Raw genomic sequence first — 16079 nt, forward strand, 5'->3', positions numbered from 1 at the left:
ACCCATTTGACTGTCCATTTATATTGTTCTTCTCAAGGTCCCAGAATGGAGTTACTCTTTCCCAATGACTTCACAGCACCTTGTAATCACTGATCAGAACGAGGACTCTCTCCTCTCGTCCCTTGTCTCCATTCTCGTTCCCTCCCTTCCATTCTAATGTGGCTGGTATGTCTTTAAGTATGAGGGTGGCTTTTAAAAAGATGTAGCATTGCTTTCCTGTGTGTATTTAAAATTTTTAATAAATGTCACTATGCGTTGAATCTCACACACACACACACAATTAAAACGGGGACTCCCCTGCAAACGACACAAATACTTCAAGAGGCGACCCAAAGGTACGGCACGGTGGCCTCGAGAAATGCATTTCTGTATAAATACAGGCCTTGGGCTCCGGTGTTTAAAATTACAGCAGCCCGGGTAAGAGGGAAACCAAATATACGTAGGCACCAACTCGGCAAGGGCAAGCCCTGGGCGCATCCACCTCCCACAACAAGTAGAAACAAGGCATCGCTGATGCGTGGTGCGCGGACAGGTGGTGGGCGAACACGTGGTGGGCGGGCGCCTGGGGCGCAGACGCGTGGTGCGCGGGCACGTGGTGGGCAGACGCCTGGGGTGCAGACGCGTGGTGGTGGGGGGGACACGTAGTGCGCGGAAAAGTGGTGTGCGGACGCCTGGTGTGCGGGCACGTGGTGGGCCGACATCTGGTGCGCAGACGCGTGGTGCGTGGACACGTAGTGGGCGGACGTCTGGTGCGCGGACACGTAGTGGGCAGACATTTGGTGCGCAGACGCATGGTGAGCGGACACGTAGTGCGCGGAAACGTGGTGCGCGGACGCGTGGTGGGCGGACACGTGGTGCGCGGTCACGTAGTGGGCAGACATCTGGTGCGCAGCCGCGTGGTGAGCGGACACGTAGTGCGCGGAAACGCGGTGGGCGGACGTCTGGTGCGCAGACTCGTGGTGGGCGGACACGTAGTGCGCGGAAACGTGGTGGGCGGACGCGTGGTGCGCGGACACATGGTGGGCGGACATCTGGTGCGCAGACGCGAGGTGAGCGGACACGTAGTGCGCGGAAACGCGGTGGGCGGACGTCTGGTGCGCAGACGCGAGGTGAGCGGACACGTATTGCGCGGAAACGCGGTGGGCGGACACGTGGTGTGCGGACGCGTGGTGGGCGGACACGTAGTGCTCGCAAACGTGGTGGGCGGACGCCTGGTGCGCGGACACGCTGTGTGCGCGGGCGAGGGCGGCGGGCGGAGGCGCGGGGGCGCGGGCACGTGGGCGGCTCACCGCTAGCCTTCCGGTCGGGGACCAACGGTCGTCCAGGTGCTGGAAGCGTGCGAAAGTGACTTCCCCGCGGGTCCTTCGGGGAGGATTCGCTCTCCCAACCGCGTCTGTTTTTATATTTTAAAGAGTTTTAGGGATTTTAAAAAACCTTTTCTTCTTTTTTTTTTTTCTTCAGGGTGCTAGGCGTGAAAGCAGCGGAGGCTGCCGCGACCCGGGGCGGAGAGAGCAAAGTATACTTTCTTATAAGTTATTTGCTATTATTGTCTGCTACGGAGGGTGATCTTCTGTTATAAATATCATAGGGTAGTCACCCTACGCAGGAACAAGAGAAGGTTTTTCAAGACAGGTAAGCGGTTAAAAAAAAAAAAAGGCCCATAAAGTAAAGAAGCCATAAAAGTTGCATGAGGTTTGTGGCACGGCAGAGGTTGAGGCCCATGAAAGACGTGGAAATCGAGTCTCGTTGGATGGGGAAGCTCAGAGAAAACTCACTGTGTATGTGGGGTCCCGTACTTAAATTGGGCGCTCCAAATGGGAATAAATGAGAGAGAATGGATTTTTTTACGATTCCTACCCAAAGTTTCGTACCGGTGTAAAGGCAGGCCATGTATAGTGGAAAGAACACAGCCCTTGGCTTCTGCTAGAATGGGTTGGCCTCTGGGCTCTGCTACTTATGAGTTATGTGATATTGGCAAAGTTACCTAATATGTCTGAATTTCGGGTTCTTCATCTGTAAAATGAAAATAAATGTACCTCTTCATAAGGTTATTGTAGAGGTAAATGGAGATGACAAATATAAAATACAGGGACTGTGGGTTCTTGTTGATCTTTTTTTCCATTTTATATCAGGAAAAGGGAAAAAATGAGTGGAAAGTGACTTGGCCTTATATGTATAATATTATAAGTCAAAAGAATTGCGAGAGAAGAGGGATGAGAAAAGAACAGGAGTGACTTTGGCAGGCTGGCCCTTCCCTACTGCAACGCCTCTTTGGCCTCCACTTGCCTGACCCTGATGGAATAGCTGAAAATCTGGTTGTTCTAGCAAGCACACAGCTTTTTTTTTTTTTTTTTTTTTTGCGGTACGCGGGCCCCTCATTGTTGTGGCCTCTCCCGTTGCGGAGCACAGGCTCCGGACGCGCAGGCTCAGCGGCCATGGCTCACGGGCCCAGCCGCTCCGCGGCATGTGGGATCTTCCCAGAGCGGGGCACGAACCCGTGTCCCCTGCATCGGCAGGCGGACTCTCAACCACTGCGCCACCAGGGAAGCCCAAGCACACAGCTTTTTCATTGGAAAAAGTTTGGGTGAGGGTCAGGGTTGGATGACCCTCAGACAATATCTTTCCCAGGTGTGCTTCTGAGGGTACTGCTTTGCCAGGGCTCCCTAAGGGATTCCGTCCCTATTTCGACAACAACCCTTATGTTGCTGCAGCCTTGTTGTTTGATGGTTCTCTTTTGTGATGTACGATCTGCTGCACACCTACCTTCGTGGACTGCATAATGCTCAGTGTATTCATATTATAATGAATACTTTACCCAGAATCAAGTTGGAAGAGATTCTATTTCCTATAGTGAAAATCTCTGGGATTAAAGAAAAGTCCTCCCATCTCACTAATCCCGGAAGATACCAGTGGGCACACACAGCTCCTTTCCTTTTAACTTCTGTGGTTAATCTCTGGGGTTTAGGAACGCAGGAGTTGGGAGGGTTGGTGCCTGAGGTTTTGACCAGGAGCCCAAGGTTTCACAACAGAGCACTGGATCGCAAGGTTTAAAGATGCATTTCCCTAGACCAGCCTCCTCTTGCAGGATCTTTGCCCCACATCCAGCTCATCCCTAGAGAATCTGTGGAGATGTCAGTCCCGGGGAAGGCCTGAGACCTATTCCCGTGGCCCAGCTTAACTTACACCCATCCCCTTATCTGGAAGCACACGTGTCAAGAGGAAGACCTGGGTCAATGCAAGGAGGTGGCCTCCCATATCTGATGAAGGGACATGGTTCAGACCCTAGAACTTCGCAGTGGAAGATGGGGAGACCCTTGTTTCAAGCTGGGCTGGACGGTTGGGGCTTCAGTGTGACCCATTCTGCCATATAGAGCTGATAGGAGACTCCATTGAAGTCAGAGGGTAGGAGTGCATTGCTGCCCTCTCCTTAGCAACTGGGGGACTTCAGACTTTTTCTTCAGGCTGGTAGGCCCAAAAGCAGCAGAGGCTGCAGCGACTGGGGGCAGAGGAACAGGAATAAAGGGCCTGAGCACAGCAGCTCCTCTGATTACTGGCAAAACTTGACCTAAATCTTGGCTCTCCTAGGGCATGGCCCAGAGCCTTCCCCCTTTTTTTTTTTTGCGGTACACGGGCCCCTCACTGTTGTGGCCTCTCCCATTGCGGAGCACAGGCTCAGCGGCCATGGCTCATGGGCCCAGCCGCTCCGCGGCATGTGGGATCCTCCCGGACCAGGGCACGAACCCGTGTCCCCTGCATTGGCAGGCGAACTCTCAACCACTGCGCCACCAGGGAAGCCCAACCTTACACTCTTTTACTATGTTATTCTAACTGTTGGGGCAGGACTTAGAGTGAGGATTAAGATCATAGTTTCAGTGTCTCTAACACCCTGCAAACTCTGAGAGACAACTTCAGACCAAAACCCAAGTCCAAACCCAAGTAGGAAAATCCAGCTGGTTACATGTAACAGCTCCTTCGACATGAGGATAATGAAGAAATCACTCTCTGGACCTGGAGGAGTTCAGAGAGGAAAGGGGGGTCTGGTTGTCCCAAGTGATCAAAGAGACACATCTGCCTGGAAGGGGCTGTGTGATCAGGTGAATCAATTTATTGCCTTTAGCAAGATTTGATTATGTTTGGAGTCTTAGGACATTCTGGGAGGAGATACTGGCTGGGAACTGGTCCCCGGCCACACGCAGGGAAGAATGTTCTCAGTACCTTCTTTCAAGATCAGATGGCCTTGTGCCACTGGGACTGATGCCCAGAAGTCCCCAGGGCTAGTTTGCCTTCTTCCTTCGCTTCTGCCAGATTGCCTAGAGAACATGATTTTTTCCTTTGGGCATTGAAGTCTTTTCCCCGTCCTCAAATTTCTTAGCACACTTGTAGCTAACCAGGCTGTCCTTATCTCCAAGGATTTCTATGAGGGGCTGTGGAGAAAGGCAGTTCTGCAACACTGGTCATGTGCCTGGCATGTGACACATATTCAGCCTTACTCATAAGTATGGGCAGATCACCAGCCCACCCTTCCCTTACTCAGACTCATATCTGTAAGAAGTGAGGCACAGACCCAACGTGGGAAAATACGGAAGGGCCAGGATCACTATGGGTGTGGAGGAGAACTGTAGCATGGGGCGCGGAAGTAGAGTGCTCTAGAGAGCAGGAAAAGGGGGAGATTCAGTTCAGTTCCATTCAGTGTGCCCACTAGTTAGTGGCACTTTATGCCGGGCACTGCGCTGGATTCCAGGGACGTAAAGAAGAGAGAAGACTCTGCGCTCACAGTTGCATGGGCCATAGGTTATAATTTTAATATGATGAGGTAAAAGCTGTTCTACACGATTTATGTACAGGGTGCTACGGAAACTTGGGGCGTGAAACTGAGCTTTGAGGGAAGCAGGGAAGGACTCCTGGAGGAGATGATACTCTGGAGTAGAATCTTTAAGGGTAAGTAGGGATTATCCAGGAAGTACAAGAAAGAGGGCTCTAGGAACAATCAGTAGATCCATAGGATTGGGGGAGAGAGGTATAGGAAAGTTTGGTGTGTGCCGGTATGAACACACATTTATGTATCACTGGAACATGGTGGTTACAGATAAGGCTGGAGAAGGAGGTGGAGCCAGGTTACAAAGGACCATGAGTGAAAATTTATTTATTTTATTTTATTTTTTATTGAAGTACAGTTGATTTACAGTGTTCCACGTTTACAACAGAGGGGTTCAGTTATACAAATATGTATTCTTTTTCACATTCTTTTTTTTTTTTAAACTTACTGAAGTATAGTCGATTTACAATGTTTGAGGTATACAGGCAAGTATTTAAGTAATACATAAATGTATCTATATGTCTATTCTTTTTTTAAACATCTTTATTGCAGTATAATTGCTTTACAATGGTATGTTTCTGCTGTATAACAAAATGAATCAGCTGTACGTATACATATACCCCCATATCCCCTCCCTCTTGCGTCTCCCTCCACCCTCCCTATCCCACCCTTCTAGGTGGTCACAAAGCACCGAGCTGATCTCCCTGTGCTATGTGACTGCTTCCCACTTCCAAAACTATGTTGAATAAGAGTGGTGAGAGTGGGCAGCCTTATCTTGTTCCTGATCCTAGTGGAAATGGTTTCAGTTTTTCACCATTGAGGACGATGTTGGCTGTGGGTTTGTCATATATGGCCTTTATTATGTTGAGGTAAGATCCTTCCTTGCCTACTTTCTGGAGGATTTATATATATGTATCTATTCTTTTCAGGTTCTTCTCATGGTATTAGAAGATATTGAATATAGTTCCCTGTGCTATACAGTAGGTCCTTGTTGTTTATCTATTTTATGTATAGTAGTGTGTATATGTTAATCCCAAATTCCCAGTTTATCCCTCCCCACGTGAGTGAAATGTTAACAACTGTAGACTGAATGTATTATAGAGGCACTCCTGAAGGGAGTGTGAGGAAGTGGGAAGGTCTGACTTGTCTTTTGGATGGACCCATTGAGCAGTTCTGTGTGGGATGGATGTTGGGGCAGGATTAGAGTTAAGGAAATTAGAAGGTTGTTTCAAGTGTTCAGTCATCTCATTAGGCAACGCCTCTGTTGGCTTATCCCTTACACTGAAACATTGCTCAAGCTGGTAGTGTCCACTATAGAACTATTAATAAGAAAGTGATATTGTACAAGCGAAGCCTATGCAGATGTTGAGGGGAGAGGTAATGTCAGTATGTGAAGAAGAGTGGTCTGACTCTGGGGTACTCATTACACTTGTGTATTTGCCATAATCCAGGGTCTGTGTCTTGGTTTTTCACTCTCCCAAAGCACATCCATCCCCCAGGGTCTAGATTCACATAAACCAGGCTCATCAGATTTATTTACAAAACATGTATCATAATATATTGATCTATGATGAGAAACAGTCATCACGGGGTTGAAATATTCTATGTCAAGTGGGTTGCATCAAGAGTACTTTGAGCCCCTCATGCACTGCTGGAGGATGGACACGGTTGGAGTATTTTATGATCACGATTACACTGATGAGGGATGGCCAGAGAATAATGCGTTTTATTGATACGGGTTTGAAGTCCACACATCTTACATTGGTTTTCCTTGGTTTGTGTCCTAATACATGCTTCCTAAAGTTGAAATAATATTAACTTTGAGGCTTATGTGGTAGATGGAGTACATGTCCATACCTTATATCTATCATCTTTTTTTTTTTTGGTGGTATGCGGGCCTCTCACTGTTGTGGCCTCTCCCGTTGCAGAGAACAGGCTCCGGACGCGCAGGCCCAGCGGCCATGGCTCGCGGGCCCAGCCGCTCCGTGACATGTGGGATCTTCCCGGACCGGGGCACAAACCCGTGTCCCCTGCATTGGCAGGCGGACTCTCAACCACTGTGCCACCAGGGAAGCCAGAGATTATTTATTTTTAACCAGTAAACTTTATTAAAAAATGTCTAAAGTTAATCATTATCTTCATCTTTTTCCAATAATTCAAAGACTTGGGAATGTTTTACTGCAGTAGTTTTCTGCTCACCTTTCATGTTGTGTTTAATATTTTAATTTAACTTTGTTTTTATACCTCTAAATTACTTATTTATATATTTTATTATTTTAATAGTTGTTGCTTATAAGTATTCTCTGATGCAAATAATTTCCTTATTAATGGTTTTTCATCTTATTTCTTCTCTCTGGGCTTAATTTACTGCTTTATGAAGTGCATCTTTTAGTAATAGTTTTAGTGATGATTTTTATTAGTTACAATATAGTTGATGTACCATATTATATGAGTTTCAGGTGTACAACATAGTGATTCACAATTTTTTAAAGGTTATACTCCATTTATAGTTATTATAAAATATTGGCTATAATTCCTGTGTTGTACAATATATCCTTGTAGCTTATTTTCCACATAGTAGTTTGCACCTCTTAATCCCCTCCCCCTGACTTGCCCCTCCCCGCTTCCTTCTCACACTGGTAACTACTAGTTTGTTCTCCATAGCTGTGAGTCTTGTTTCTTTTTTGTTATAGTCATTTGTTTTATTTTTTAGATTCCACATATAAGTGATATCATAATGATGCTTGTTTTTCTCTCTGACTTATTTCACTTAACATAATACCGTCCAGGTCCATCCATGTTGTTGCAAATGGCAAAATCTCATTTCTTTTTAATTACTGAGTAGTATTCCATTGATTATATATGTATATGTTTATGTGTGTGTGTGTGTGTGTGTGTATCCATCCCATCTTCTTTATCCATTCATCTGTTGATGGACACTTAGTTTGCTTCCATATGTTGGGTATTGTAAATAATGCTGCTGTGAATATTGGGGTCGTTAGTTCCATTTTTAATATTTGAGGAACCTCCATACTGTTTTTCATAGTGGCTGCACCAATTTACATTCCATCAGTTGTGTATCAGGCTTCCCGTTTCTCCACATCCTCATGTGCATTTGTTATCTCTTGTCTTTTTGATGATAGCCATCCTGACAGGTGTGAAGTGATATCTTACTGTGTTTTTTACTTGCATCTCCCTATCTTTTCTCCATTAAGTGTTCTTGGCTCTCTTGTAAAGTATTAGTTGATCATATATGCATGAGCTTTTATTTCTGGGCTCTTATTTCTGTTCCACTGGTGTGTATGCCTGTTTTTATGCCAGTGCCATACTGCTTTGATTACTATAGGTTTATAATACAGTTTATAATTAGGAAGCATGATGCCTCCAGCTTTCTTGTTCTTTTTTAACATTATTTTGGCTATTTGGGATCTTTTGTGGTTCCATATGAATTTTAGAATTGTTACTTTTATTCTGTAAAAACTGCCATTGGCAATTAGAATATCACCCCTTTTCAACCCTTGATGAATTAATGGATCTGGGAGTTAAGTATCAATGATTACTGAAAGCACAAAAAGAGGCACATCCAGATATTATGAGATTTAAAAAAAATTTTTATTATTTATTTATTTATTTTTGGCTGTGTTGGGTCTTCATTGCTGAGCGAGGGCTTTCCTCTAGTTGTGGCGAGCGGGGGCTACTCTTCGTTGTGGTGCGTGGGCTTCTCATTGCGGTGGCTTCTCTCGTTGCGGAGCACAGGCTCTAGGAGCGTGGGCTTCAGTAGTTGTGGCACGTGGGCTCAGTAGTGTGGCTCACAGCCTCTAGAGCGTGGGCTCAGTAGTTGTGGCTCACGGGCTTAGTTGCTCAGTGGCATGTGGGATCTTCCCGGATCAGGGCTCGAACTTGTGTCGCCTGCATTGGCAGGCGGATTCTTAACCACTGCGCCACCAGGGAAAGCCCTATTATGAGATTTTGATGAAGAGACACAAGAAAACTTGTAGTTCTGGTAAAGGGATTGAACCTGAGCCTGACCAAGCCTCTGGATCCAGCTGCCAATCTCCAGGAAATATGAGGACAGAGGTACAAGTTCAACCTCACCATGAGTGAGTACATAGTCAAGAAAATCCAGGTTGTGGGTACATCTGCAGGTCAGGTGTCCTAGGCTATTGAACAGGTAAATTGTAAGAGAGCAGGAGGGAGAACACACAGATAAACAGAGACCAAAAGATATAGTAAAAAAAAATGAGCAAAATGAAATTTTAGTTTTGTAAGATTTGTAAATTGTAGCTTGCTCAATTGATTGGCATAAATAGAAAGAAATTCAGGGACGTGATTACAATAAAAGTCAAGGGTTGGGATAACTTGCGAGGGTTACGATTGAGACGGGGGTATAGAGAGGTATTTCTTGGGTGGCTACAAAGTTGTGTTTCATCATCTGGGTGGTGTTACTATAGGGTTAAGCTTATAATAATTTGTGAAGCCCTACATTTGTCTTTTGGGTTTTTTGTATATGTGTTATTTATGTATTTTACAACCAAAAGTTTTATTTTTTTGATTCCTTTTCCAGTAAGCGGCCTCAGGTGACCTCTAAAAGTGGTTCGCTATTCACTTGACCCAGAAAACCCCACAAAATCGTGCAAGTCAAGAGGTTCAAATCTTTGTGTTCACTTTAAGAACACTGTGAAACTGCCCAGGCCATTAAGGGTATGCATATCCGAAAAGCCACCAAGTATCTGAAGGATGTCACTTTAAAGAAGCACTGTGTGCCATTCCGTCATTACAATGGTGGAGTTGGTAGGTGTGTCCAGGCCAAACAGTGGGGCTGGACGCAGGGTTGGTGGCCCCAAAAAAGTGTTGAATTTTTACTGCACATGCTCAAAAATGAAGAGAGTAATGCTGAAGTTAAGGGCTTAGATGGAGATTCTGTGGTCATTGAGAACATCCAGGTGAACAAAGCCGCCAGGATTTGGCGCAGGACTTACAGAGCTCATGGTTGGTTCATCCCACACATGAGCTCTCCCAGCCCCACTGAGATGATCCTTACTGAAAAAGAACAGATTGTTCCTAAAGCAGAAGGGCAGGTTGCACAGAAGGAAAAGAAGGAATGCTGCAAAAAATAAATGCAAATAAAAGTAAAAAAAAAAAGTTTTACTTTTTTAAAAGAGGGGATTAATGACAAAGAAGCATAACTTAAGAGATGGGTGGGAATGTGCTAGGAGCGTGGCTGGAAGGATAAGACTTGGCAGGAGAATTGACACTTATTCCTCTGAAGAAGAAGGAAAAGAGGAAGAATACATATATATTTATAGGTATATGGTTGCTTATTGAGTGAGGTGGGTGGGAATAGGGTGCAAAGGTAAATGACTTAAGACCCTCTGACGTTTATTTTTTTCTGGAGCAGAAACCAGATCACTTGCTGAGAGTAGGACAGGCTCTGGTGGGCGGTGAGGTCAAATAGCATCTGAAGTGAAAGGAATGACCTAATTTCTACCCTCAGCTTGCTTGCAGGATTGTGTGATACTCTCCAGTGGCTTTCAGAAGCCCAGGAGTAGAAGCAGCTCTGTGGCTGACTTTTCTTCTGTGTAGTGTGATAGGACAAAAAAAAAATGACAATTAGTGTCCTAGAAAAAAATTGTTTGATGTGATGTCATTTGGGTCATAGATATTACCCAGGAAGATGTTTGTCATGGGTTAAACTGTGCAAAGGTGCTGGAGTCCTGACCTCTGGTGCCTGTGAATGTGACCTCATTTGGAAATAAGGTCCCTGCCGATGATCGAGTTCAGGTGGGTCCTGATCCAACACGACTGTGTCCTCATAAGTGGGCAGAATTGGACACAGGCACAGACACATGCGGAGGGAAGACAATGTGAAGACACAGGGGTAACACCGTCTCCAAGCCATGGAATGCCAGGGGCTACTGGAAGCTAGGAGAGAGACTTGGAACGGATCCTGCCTTCACAAGCCTCAGAAGGAAACAACCCTGAAGGCAGCTTGATTTCAGACTCCTAGCGTCCAGAACTGTGAGACAATACATTTCTGCTGTTTAAGCCCCCCAGGTTGTAGTGCTTTATTATGGCGGCCCTAGGGAATTAATGCAGTGCCCTAGAGAAAAATTTGTGTTTGGTTGATGTGATGTCATATACATGTGATGTGCGTGGTGCACGCTCTCGTTGAGCTTGTAGTCAAGTGGAGGAAGCAAATATTAAATCCAGAAAAACATAAGTGTGCTAACAATGGAAAAGGACCCTGTGATAAAAACTAACGAGGGAGAATGTGATTTAGCTGTGGAGCGTTCAGGAAAATTTATTCTGTGGAAAAGACCGAGAACATCTCTTTAAATGAGTAAATGTTAGGTGAAGGTTGGGGGACGGCGATGCAGGTTTCCAGGATGTGCGAATAGCCTGGGTAGAAGCTGTTGGGGGTGTGTTTGAGAACAGTGAAGTCCAGGGGTTGGACCAGGGGGAGGGGTGGGCAAATTAGAGGAGTAGGGCTGGGGAGGCAGTCGGGGGCCAGTCGGGGAGCTTGGCGTCCATGTAAGCAGCTGGAACTTCAGCCCATTAGGAAGACGGTGAAAGGTTTTACGCGTGGCAAATGCGTGATCCAGTTTCAATTTTATAAAGGTCACTTTGATGACTACGTGAAGGACGAATGATAAATACGTAAAAATGACACAGGAGGCCGGTTAAGGGGCCACTTACTCAGTCGAACGACAGATGGTGATGCCTCGAGCTGCGGTGGTGGTCGTGCAGATGGGGAGGGGTGGGTGGGAGTGAGCTGACTGGTGAGGTTTGTTGAGCAATGCGGTGCGGGTGGGGTGAGGGAGAGGAGGTGTCAGATCATGTCTGGGATTGTTCTGGAAACTGCATGGGGCTGTTAGCAAATGCTCTTGCCTGTTCCATGGTGTGTGGAGCCTCAACAGATGAATAGCCTCCGGTCACCAAAGGCTGCTGGGAAGCAGCATCCTCCAGAGGAGAACCCTGCGTTTCACTGGAACGTAGAGGTGGAAGGGTGTGCTGGGGAGAAGGTATAAAGTAGAAGGAATTGGGGTTCTGGAGGGCCCCGTGGTAAGAGTGGAGTTGGAGGCCAAGGAGGAGGGCTGGAGAAGGGGAGATCAGAGCCAGATGAGGTGAACGAATGCCTTTCTGGCTGTACTTGTTGCTTCGGTCTGGAAAGTGGTTCTCGTGTCGCTAAGTGCACCCATGCTCTCTTGATCATTTCCCCAAACTCACGTCTTTCACCTTTTCTGTACTGAATGATTGTTTTGCTCTGCAGTTCTTTTAGGGTCTTGCACAGCTCTGTAACGGCAGTCACATCACAGGCTTCCTGAAGCTGGAAGGCACGAGGCCACCAAAGCGGTACACGTGCAGGTGAGTTTCCATGAGGCGCCAAGCGCGTGGGGCGGAGCGATGGGGGGTGGGTTGCTGCCCCGGCTCCGCTGCTCTAGTTGGAGGAGCTGCGTCTCTACGGCCTGTCCTCCGGGCGAGAGAAGTGACGTCTGGAGAGGCGGAGCAGTGCCGTGTTGAAAGCTCATCAAGCCGAGTCCAGATCTGAACTCGGATTGCCTGATGCTGGGTTCCATATTCTTTTTTTTTTTTTTTTTTTTTTTTTTTGCGGTACGCAGGTCTCTCACTGTTGTGGCCTCTCTCGTTGCAGAGCACAGGCTCCGGACACGCAGGCTCAGTGGCCATGGCTCACGGGCCCAGCCGCTCCGCAGCATGTGGGATCTTCCCGGACCGGGGCACGAACCCGTGTCCCCTGCATCGGCAGGCAGACTCTCAACCACTGTGCCACCAGGGAAGCCCCATATTCTTGATAAAGGTCAGACAGAGGTTTCGTGAAGCTTAAAACACGTTGAAAACTGTCAAGTAAACTGTCAAGTACTCTGACCTTCAGTCCCTCAAAGCAAGAGTTCTAACACGAATTCTCTGTAGATCCCCCAGTGCCCAGCATGGAAGACTCATGTTGATGGTATTATAGGGCTTTGCCCTGCTCTTTGGGAAGCTCTGACTTCCCTAAATGGATTGTAGCCACACTAGAACTGGGCTGGAGCATGCTTTAATTCTTCCGTATGCAGGTGTCACGTTAAGTTGCGTTGCTGTCATTTATGATCTGTATAAACTTGAGCAAGTCATTTTTTCCACCTGAGCTTCATGTTCTTTGCTTTTAAAATGGGAGAGTAATATCTACCTGGGGTTTCTTTTTTTTTCAGGGTGAGAGATTGAAAACAACTGTTGAAAACACTTTGTCAGCTAAATAAAGTAGCCTTACAGTTCTCTGCACACTATAGGCATTTGTTAAATGGATGTACCGTGAAGATACAAGGAAGCCTACACAGCATCCTTCCAGGCCATTAGGGCTGTTCCCACGGTGAGAATGCAGTTTGCAAGTGGCGCTCAGGAAGTGTATTTTAATGGTGAGACATCATGTTCAAAGTCAGACTTTTAGTTTATTGAACTGCTCAGTGGAGCAAGCAGATGTTCTTGTTCCTAAAAGGTTCACTAGTCACGCAGCTCCCTGTGTCTCGAGAGCTACATATAGAGTGACTCTCCCCTGCCATCAGCTGTCTTTTTGCTGATTGGTTCAGCTATGAGGAGCTCACTCTTGGTCCCTGTGGTCCTAGTCTTGCTCTCCTGTGTTCCCCCAGGTAAAACGGAATCCCCTCCCTGTGGAATTATGAACAGTTAAGGGAAAGTGGGTGTGAGGTCCTATAAGAGTGAGGAGGAAGCTGGACTCGGATGAAGGAAGTTGAAACAGGGAGGGATGTGAGCAGACATGGATGCTCCAGGCCGTTCTAGGGGACGGAGATAAATGCTAAGGATACATAGTATTTCAAAGAAGAAATTGGTTCTGGATTTTGGTCTGGGGAATCTGCGAAGTTTGCAGGGAAAGTTGGACTGGTGGTATTGGCAGCGCAAAAGTGTGAGGCCTTTAGAGGACAGGTAGGCTTTGGGAGTGGGAAGGGGGCTGTTCCTTTAGGACTCTTAGAACTTGCACTCCCAAGTCAGTTACCTGGGTTATTTTTTCACACATGTTTAGAAACCAAGGCAAGCTTGATGCTGAGCAGCATCAACAGAGAGAGCAGGTTGTTCCAGTGTGTTAGCTTAAAGCAGGATGGGATCCTATGGAACATGAGTTTGAGGGGCTCAGAATTTATGCCCTCTGGACAGAAACCAGCAACTTGACACTACTGAAGAGGGTCCACTTAAGTCACTGAAGTGGAGGTTCTCAGACTTTCCTTGTGGTTTGCTAAAGCCTGCAGAAAGCTTTTACCCTTTGCCCCGAAGCTTCATATTCTAAAGGTATCACTTGAGGGCCAAAGGTGAAGTATTCAGAGGGCAGGTGAGGATTGTGTTGAGATCTCTGCCACTGTCCTGGATGGCAGGACCTCTGGACACATGGTGTCTCCACTGGACTCCTTTGTCCTCCAAGAGGTGCCCCAGGGCTAATGGGCATGTGAAAGGCAAATTTGCTTGCCAGTGGCCTTTGGTCATACCACATTGATTACTCTCGCACCCATGGGCCAGCTGGGTGGAGAGACTGATAAGGCTTAGCACAGAAGAGTGGGTCATTCAGTAGGGTGACTCAGAGCCACCTTCACCCTCTTAAACTGCCTGCCTTACCACTCCTCCCCGACCCCTCAGCTTCCAGAGGCACCCCAGTCTTAAAGTTAGGAAAAATACTAGCAATTGATTTAGATGCATGTTTCAGGTATTTCAAACCATTTCACGCTCGTTACCCCACAGGATGCTTTCAGCTACCCTGTGAGTAAGCCTAGGCAGGTAGTCAGGCACGGAGCAAAAAGTCCAATAGAATGTTACTGGGGAGGCAGGCCTAGAACCACGGGCTTCTGTGATGCTGTGTTCGTGATCTGTCCTCCTTCAAGCCGACGCCTGGTAATCTCAGACTGCCTTGCTGCTATCCTAGACCCTGGATGTTTCCTGGTATGGGGCCTCGACAGGCTCCTTGGTCTACTTTGAGGTGTAAATGTTTCTTCCATAACAAATACTCCCAAGCGAATCTGGCCCTGTTTACCTGTACATAGTTGTTTAGTGATTCGTGTGAGTCGGGACCATGGGAACTAAGGATTCATAATAGGGTCTGTGGAAAATAACTGCAGAGCAACTGAAAAAGGGGCACTCAGCCATAACATGACTGGGGTCTTCGTATCCTGTCCAGTTTACGGTTAAAAAGTTTTAAAGTATAGCCTTCAATCTAATTTATCCATAGCTTTATGACCCTGCAAGCACTGTACATTTATTTTTGTTTTTGTTGGCAGTTAGAAGTGGACGGAATACATACATAAGAAGATTGTTTCATACATGCTGGCGAACAAAAGGTGTTTGCAAGAGATCATGTGGAAGCGATGAAGTATTTCATATTTTCTGTGAAGTGGCAATTCTGTGCTGCATTGACAAAAAGTATTTGCCTGTAACGGTTGGGAAATAGTTGTATATGAGGCCCCTGCTGACTTCCTCAGATGTACCATCCCATTAAAATGATGGCTTTAGCTGATGTTTTTGTGTTGGCTATGTTTCTCTATTTAGAGGCGTTCATTGTCTCTCCCATGGAAATAATCATATAATCAGAGTAGTGTAAAAATCATAAGTGAGCCTCATAATGAATTTCACAAATTTAGCATGTCCATGTAGCCTGAACCCAGATGAAAAAAAGAATGTAATGATATTCCAGTCACTACGAGTCACTACTCCACAAAAGACAGTCCGTAGCCTGACTTCTAATACCATGACTTCTGCCACCTGTTTTTGAACTTTATATAAATGGAACCATACAGTAGGTGCTCCTTTGTATCTGGCTCCTTCTGGTCTACATTATTTCAAGGACATTTATTCTTATTTTTTGATGTAACTGTAGTTTATTCATTCTCCATGTTGTATAATACTACATTGGAGAATAGGCCACAGTGTATTTGAAAATTGTAATATAGATGGTCATTTGTGTAGTTTTCAGGTTTTGGCTCTTTTAAATAGCACTGTGATGAGCATTCTTATGGATGTTTTTTAAGCCTTAGATGCAAGCATTTCTGTGGGTATATACCCAGGAATGGAATTTCCAGTCATAGGCTGTACATGTATTCAGTTTTAGTAGATATGGCCAAATTGTTTTCCAAATTGGTTGTACCAATTTACAACTCGCACCCACAGTGTCTGAGAGTTCTTGTTGCTTTACATCCTTTTCCACAACTATTATTATCTTCCCCTTTTTTCCATCTAGGAGGTATATCGTAACGGCATATGCATTTCACTG

At 46.1% G+C, this 16079-nt stretch overlaps 1 long non-coding RNA gene across 3 annotated transcripts; it reads left to right on the top strand.

The window, feature by feature from the left end:
- Nucleotides 1-978: 978 nt before the first annotated feature.
- On the top strand, nucleotides 979-15176 carry LOC308618697. 3 transcript variants are annotated; one of them, XR_014016068.1, is made up of 5 exons: nucleotides 979-1049; nucleotides 1462-1632; nucleotides 12096-12181; nucleotides 13024-13227; nucleotides 15091-15173. It is a non-coding gene; the product is annotated as an uncharacterized lncRNA (long non-coding RNA). The 3 variants fall into 3 exon arrangements; XR_014016069.1 differs by lacking the exon at nucleotides 979-1049 and adding an exon at nucleotides 1233-1325; XR_014016067.1 differs by lacking the exon at nucleotides 13024-13227 and having other exon boundaries at nucleotides 15091-15176.
- Nucleotides 15177-16079: the final 903 nt, after the last annotated feature.

This window comes from Mesoplodon bidens (assembly GCF_964165515.1).
Source record: "Mesoplodon bidens genome assembly, chromosome: 6".
NCBI lineage: Eukaryota > Metazoa > Chordata > Mammalia > Artiodactyla > Ziphiidae > Mesoplodon > Mesoplodon bidens.